The following is a 6189-nucleotide window of genomic DNA, read 5'->3' as shown; positions in this document are numbered from 1 at the left end:
CCTCTCTCCTCTCTCCCTTTCTCTGTCTCTGTCTGTGAAAAAGTTGAGTTGCACACCCTCCTTCGTCTCGCTTGCAACACCAATGGCTGAGCACATCGCCTCGAACTAGCTTCCCCATCGCCGAGCACAACAAGTCTAGTGTCACCCTTCTTCTCCGAGCCCGCCTGCGACACTGCGCCTCTACCTGCTGCAACCACATCAAAGCACCACTACCAACAAAAAAAATCGCAGCTGGTTCGACGACTACATGCCGAATGGATCGTGGATGTTCGATGACTACCTGTCGATTGGGTCATGGATGTTTGGTGGGTGATTGTCGAAGGAAACTCAAATTTTTGGCAGACCAATGTCGAACAAAGGAGAGAGCAGAGAGATAAAGGGAGGGAAGAGATAAAAAAAGAGAGAAGAGGGGGTTAGGGGTGGGGCTCGGGTGCTGCTCTCGGTGGTGCAGGAAACATCATTTTGGCTACCACACAATGTAGTTCGTTAATGAAAACCATTTATCTCTTAGGTTCATCTTTAAGAATTATTTAAAAAAACTCGTCATATTAAAACTATTAATCTTCAAAAGTATGCCGGTAAACAAAATTTGTTAAATAAAAACTAAAATGATGCTAATGAATTAAACTATTCCAATTTGACTAATTTTTAGAAAATATTTTTTTTATAATAAGGACTCAAAAGTGGAGGACTTTGATCATTCAACTGCTGATCAAGAGTAGGAAATTCAATTTGGCCCAAAAAAAAAAAAAGAGTAGGAAATTCAAATTTCTTTGAAACTTCTTAAAATGTGGTTCAAACATGTCTACCTACATCTAACATGGTCATTTTCAGTAATGACACAATTTCAGTTTCTATCAATTAATCCTTCAATAAAATAAATAAAAATCATTTGATTCCATGCCACGTCATTGTGACATGGATTGTAAAGGCAAGCAGGAAAATGAAACGTTTGCTTGGGAGTTAAAAGCATGTATGGAGGTCATTGAGTCTCACCGTCAAATCAGTTTGAAGTTGAAACGCGAGCCATGCTGCTCACTTTCTTGCAGACAAATACATGCCGCGACTACCAAACTTTCCACACATTAATTTAACCAACTCCACCTTTTCCCGCGCGTTCACTCTCCTCGTTCCAATATTCGCAAGTCCTTGGCCCATGTGTGTGTGAATGAGGAACAAAATAATATACTGAGTTTTTAAATATTAATTTTAAATTTGAATTTAATATAATGTGATAATGTATATATCAGTAATTAAAAATTTATTTTATTCTGTCTAGTTTTCAATTGAGCATATAGAAACTAATTTAATTTTATAAATATATATTTAATTATTGTTAAAAACAAATCTCCGATATACTTCACACTGATTAAAAACATCACCACTTAAAATTTTATTCCAAACTATTTTTTAGTTTGGCGTTTGAGTATTTGAACGCTATTGTAATTGTTATATGTAATTAAGCAACAAGGGTGTTGAGAATTTGAAAGCTTGCACAAAGTGTTGAATGCTCAACACAAATTCATTTGAACACTTAATAATTGGATTGGGTTGAGCTAGATTAATTTGTGCATGGTTCCTCTCGATCATTTGGATTTATATATCATTGACCCATATATTTTTGAGTTTTATAAATTCGATCTTGGATTAATATATATTGTTGTAGTTACTTTTCAATTTTTTTAAATGAGTTATTTTTCAATTTTAAATTTACATTTTTGTTCATCTCTTGAATTTGACGATGTTATTTATTGGCATTGCTTCTTAGGACACGCTACTTAGAAGAATGTATGCTCATAAGCACACACATTTTTATAAAATTCTAATACTTCATGCAAAAGCAGAAGTATTTTCTGAAGAAGCACCTGACATGTGCTTCTTAAAAAATCACTTAAAAGCACTTTTATAACTCATAAGCACTTCTATTTATTTGTGTCAAATGCAATTAAAAGCACTTTTGACATTTTTAAAAGCAGTGTCAAACTAGTCGGTCATCCCGGCTTGTTAAGTTTTAAAATAAAAACACCTTTAGAGAATTCGTAGTGATTAATCTTTATCATTCATAATCAGATCCTTTGATTGAATGCCACATCTGAAATCATTTGCATGTCATCATTTCTAATTTAGGGCAAGGAAAATGGATTTTTGCATACTCCAAACATCCACTGCTTGTGATTTTTGGTTATTTTTTTGGCTGATAATGATATTACCTACATTTTAGCATATAATTATCATTTAATGAAAAGATATTGCATATAATTATCTTACTTTTAAGTTTCAATTATCATTTAATGAAAATATATTGCACATAATAATCTTAGTTTTAAGTTTAATTAAATGTACGGAATTCATAGGATATTTTTTTGGCAAGAACTTCAAGTATGTTACACCTATTTTCATTGTACTCTGCCATATGGCGTGTCATACCACCGTACCCTCTACGCCCACCACCATGAAGGCATGAAGTCAATGGCCCGATCTTGCCTCCGATGCGGTCACTGTCGTCCATCACTACAGCATTCGCAAGGACACCGTTACGCTTGGTGGCTAGCGCTTAATTGAGTGATGTACAACTTGTAGATCCTACCGCCCACCACTATGAAGTCAACGGTGCCCTCCAAGTGCCCAACTCACGTATTGATACATTTAAAATGTAGGGTAAATTATAATTTAATACCTTAATTTTACTTTGAATTTCAAGTTAGTACCTCAAGTTCAAAAAGTTATAATTTTATACATTAACTTTAAATTCATGTCATATTGGTACCTCCGTTACTCAGACCAGGGCCGGCCCTGAGGGTAGGCGAGCTGGGCGACCGCCTAGGGCTCACCCACCCAAAGGGCCTCCAACTTCTAAGTTGGGCTTCTTAATTAAAAAAAAAAAAAAAAAAAACCTTTTTGACTATTCCTACTTTTAGTCTAGGCCTCATTCATCCATTGACTATTCCTCTAATCATCTTCCTTTTCTAACTATTCCTTGTCAACTATTCATTCCTCTTCATTACTCTCAAGGCCAGTTTGGTATTGCTGTGAGAAAAAACAGCTGTGAAGTAAAGTCAGCTGTAAAGTAAAACAATTGAGTGTTTGGTTAACTATATTTTCAAAAGTGTTGTCTGTTGTGAGTGCAAAAAACAGTATCAAAGTATTTGGTAAATATTAATATAAAAATGTTGTGACTGTGTATAATTACTAAAATGGACATAATGCTGAAAGTGCATTTCACTTATTTGTTTGGTAAAAATAATATGTTTTTTTACTTGTTTTTGAAATTTTTGACTACAAATTTTTATTAGCATTAATTTTTCTAAGAACAACATTATTAAATAAGTATGCCTATTATTTTTTAGGTATATTATAATTTTAATCCTATAAATAAAATATCATAATTAATTATCACAATATAAAATATAACTAACAATGGACATATTTTTTAATTTAAAATAAACAAATAAAAATTATAGAAATCAATGAGGGTATTATGGGTAAAATAAAATATTAATTGTTGTTGTGAGTCACTGCAGCTTTCCAAAGCACCTAGAAATTTGCTTTCTGTTTTTGTTGTGGGGAGTTGAGAATTGTGGGGAAAATCAGTTTTTTATTTTTTTACCAAACACCAAAACTGCTGTAGGTGATTGAGAATTGTCATCCACAGTAACTTTTGGGTCCTCCACCGCAATCACAAACGGGGCCTCAGTCTCATAGTCCAAGGCCTCCTTTATCCATTCGACTATTCCTTATAGTTGCTTTACACTTTGCCTCATTTAATTAATATCAAGGAGTAATGAAGCTCTCTAATTTGGTAACAAAAGTTTGTTAGTAGAGAATTTGGAATATAGATTGCCAAGAAGCTTGCTACTTGCCGCCTAAAGCTTGTTACTTGCAGTCTAAAGCTTGCTACATGTATTAGTTATCTTTAAAACTGACTTCAGCTTTTGTGTACTTAAAGATTCTCAATTAATTCAAATCAATTCTATTTTTTTAATTTCTCTTACTAAATTGATGGGTATCAAGTTAGAAATTGCTTATTGATTTTTTGGTCAATTAATTTTAGTTATTGAATGGGCAAAGGGCCTCAAATTTTTTTCTTGCCTAGCGCCACCTAAATCTTCGGATCAGTCCTGACTCTGACCGTCAAGAAGTCTGTTATTTGCCTACATAGCGCACACGAACCCAATCACTAACTGTTGACTTAATTTTAAAAAATTGTCATGTGGAAGAATAATAATAAAAAAAGTATAAAATGTTTAAAAATTAAATAAAATATATAAAAAATTGAATTAAAAAAAAAAAAAAAAAAAAAACCTAGTTGCCTTCCTCCCTCCCTCTCCCTCGCCCCCAAACCCTCCTCCTCTCTACCCCTCCCCACGTCCACCTCCCTCCGCCTCCCCTCGTCAGCCACCCCCTATCTAGCTAGTCTCGGCCCCGTCGCACCTAGGGGTGGAATCGTTTAGGTTATCGAACCGAAACACGCATATCGACTGCCAAACCGCCATAGGTTGAATGGCCCCTCTCAGTACCACCACTGTCACCGGGAAGTTGGTTTTCGACTGTTTCAGTGTCGGTTGTTGTTGGTCGGTAGAGTTCGGTGTCAGAGAGAAAAGAGAAAATGAGAGCGAGAGAAAGAGGGAAAGATTGAAAGATAGATCAATGTTGGGTTGCTGGTTTCTGGAGGAAGTGGAGGTGCTGGGTTTCGATGGTGGTGACTGGTGCTGGTTCAATGGTAGTTGCTGGTGCCGTTTTGATGGTGGCTGTGACTAGTGGTGCTGGTTTGATGGAGGTGCTGGTTCGATAGAGGTGCTCGGTTTTGATGGAGGTGCTCGGTTTCGATGGTGGTGACTAGTGAGAGGTTTGATAGTGGTGACTGGTGCTGGTTCGATGGTGGTTGCTGCCTTGCTAGTGCTATTTCACATCGATGGTGGCTGGTGCTGGTTTGATGGAGCCATCAGCCATGAAGGTTGTAGAGGAGGAGGTTTTGGTGTAAATTTCAGTTTCGGTAAACTGCCAGTGGGTGATATTCCACCTCGCCTCCAACGCTGAGATTGGCGGAACGATTTAGTATATGACCGAAATCGATATTTCACGAAGACTGCTTAGGTGGCTAATTTGAGTTCAAGTGGACAAAAGTAGGGTGAAAAGACGAATATATATTTGTCACGTCATCAAAAATAATGGTTGATTGACAGAAAGCTTAATGGATGTATTAACTTGAAACAAAATAAAAGTTGAGGTATAAAATTGTAACTTTTTGAACTTGAAATTCAAAGTAAAGTTGAGGTATTAAATTATAATTTACCCTAAAATGTATTAATCCGCGTATTTAGTACAACTAAAATGTACTAATCCCAAAACTATTACAAAATAAATGTACCAGATAACATATTGGTACCAAAAAAAAAAAATGTATCAAATAATGTATTGGTACAAAAAAATTATACCAAACGATGGATTGGTAAAAAAAAATAACGTATTGGTACCAAAAAAAAAAAGTGATACTTAGGTATAAAAGGATAGTTAAGTTTCATGTTTCGGGATGCGCCTTTTGAAGTTTATAGTTTAGGTTTTAAAACCTCATAAATAAAATGGGGACAAAATAAAAATTGAAACATTGGGGGATTTTGGATGAATTGCATGTGTAAAAACATTAACTAGCTAAACAAGAAATGCCTATTATTATTTTATTGGATCAATTACAAAATACCTACATTAACTATAGTATCACTTTCAATTTGGCACATAAGTTTTAAAATTTGACAAATAGGCACACAACATTTCCTCTATTTGAAAATTACATATCTTATGTCGCTCTTCTTGTTAGATTCGTCGTTTTTGCTTACATGTCTATATTAAATGCCATGTGGCACTAGTGCCCAGGACACATCTTTTCGACATTTTTTATTCTAGTTTACTCTTTTTCGTCCATCAGATAAGTATTTTATACATAAGAGTGAGCTAGAATACTCATCTGATGGACAAGAAAGAGTGAGCTAGAATCCAAAGTATCGAAAAGATGGGTCTCACTAGTGCCACGTGGCATTAAACGTGGACACATAAGCAAAACACGGCAGATCTAACAGGATGGGTGACAAAAGATGGGGTGATTTCGATATTAGTCCATTAAATTGCATTTTTTTAGAGTCTAACACAATTACTTATTTTTTAATAGTTAAAGCCCATATTTAAAATCCTGCT

Source organism: Dryas octopetala, chromosome 8 (assembly GCF_963921425.1).
Source record: "Dryas octopetala chromosome 8, drDryOcto1.1, whole genome shotgun sequence".
In the NCBI taxonomy this organism is placed as follows: Eukaryota; Viridiplantae; Streptophyta; class Magnoliopsida; order Rosales; family Rosaceae; genus Dryas; species Dryas octopetala.
This window is presented reverse-complemented; position numbering follows the sequence as displayed.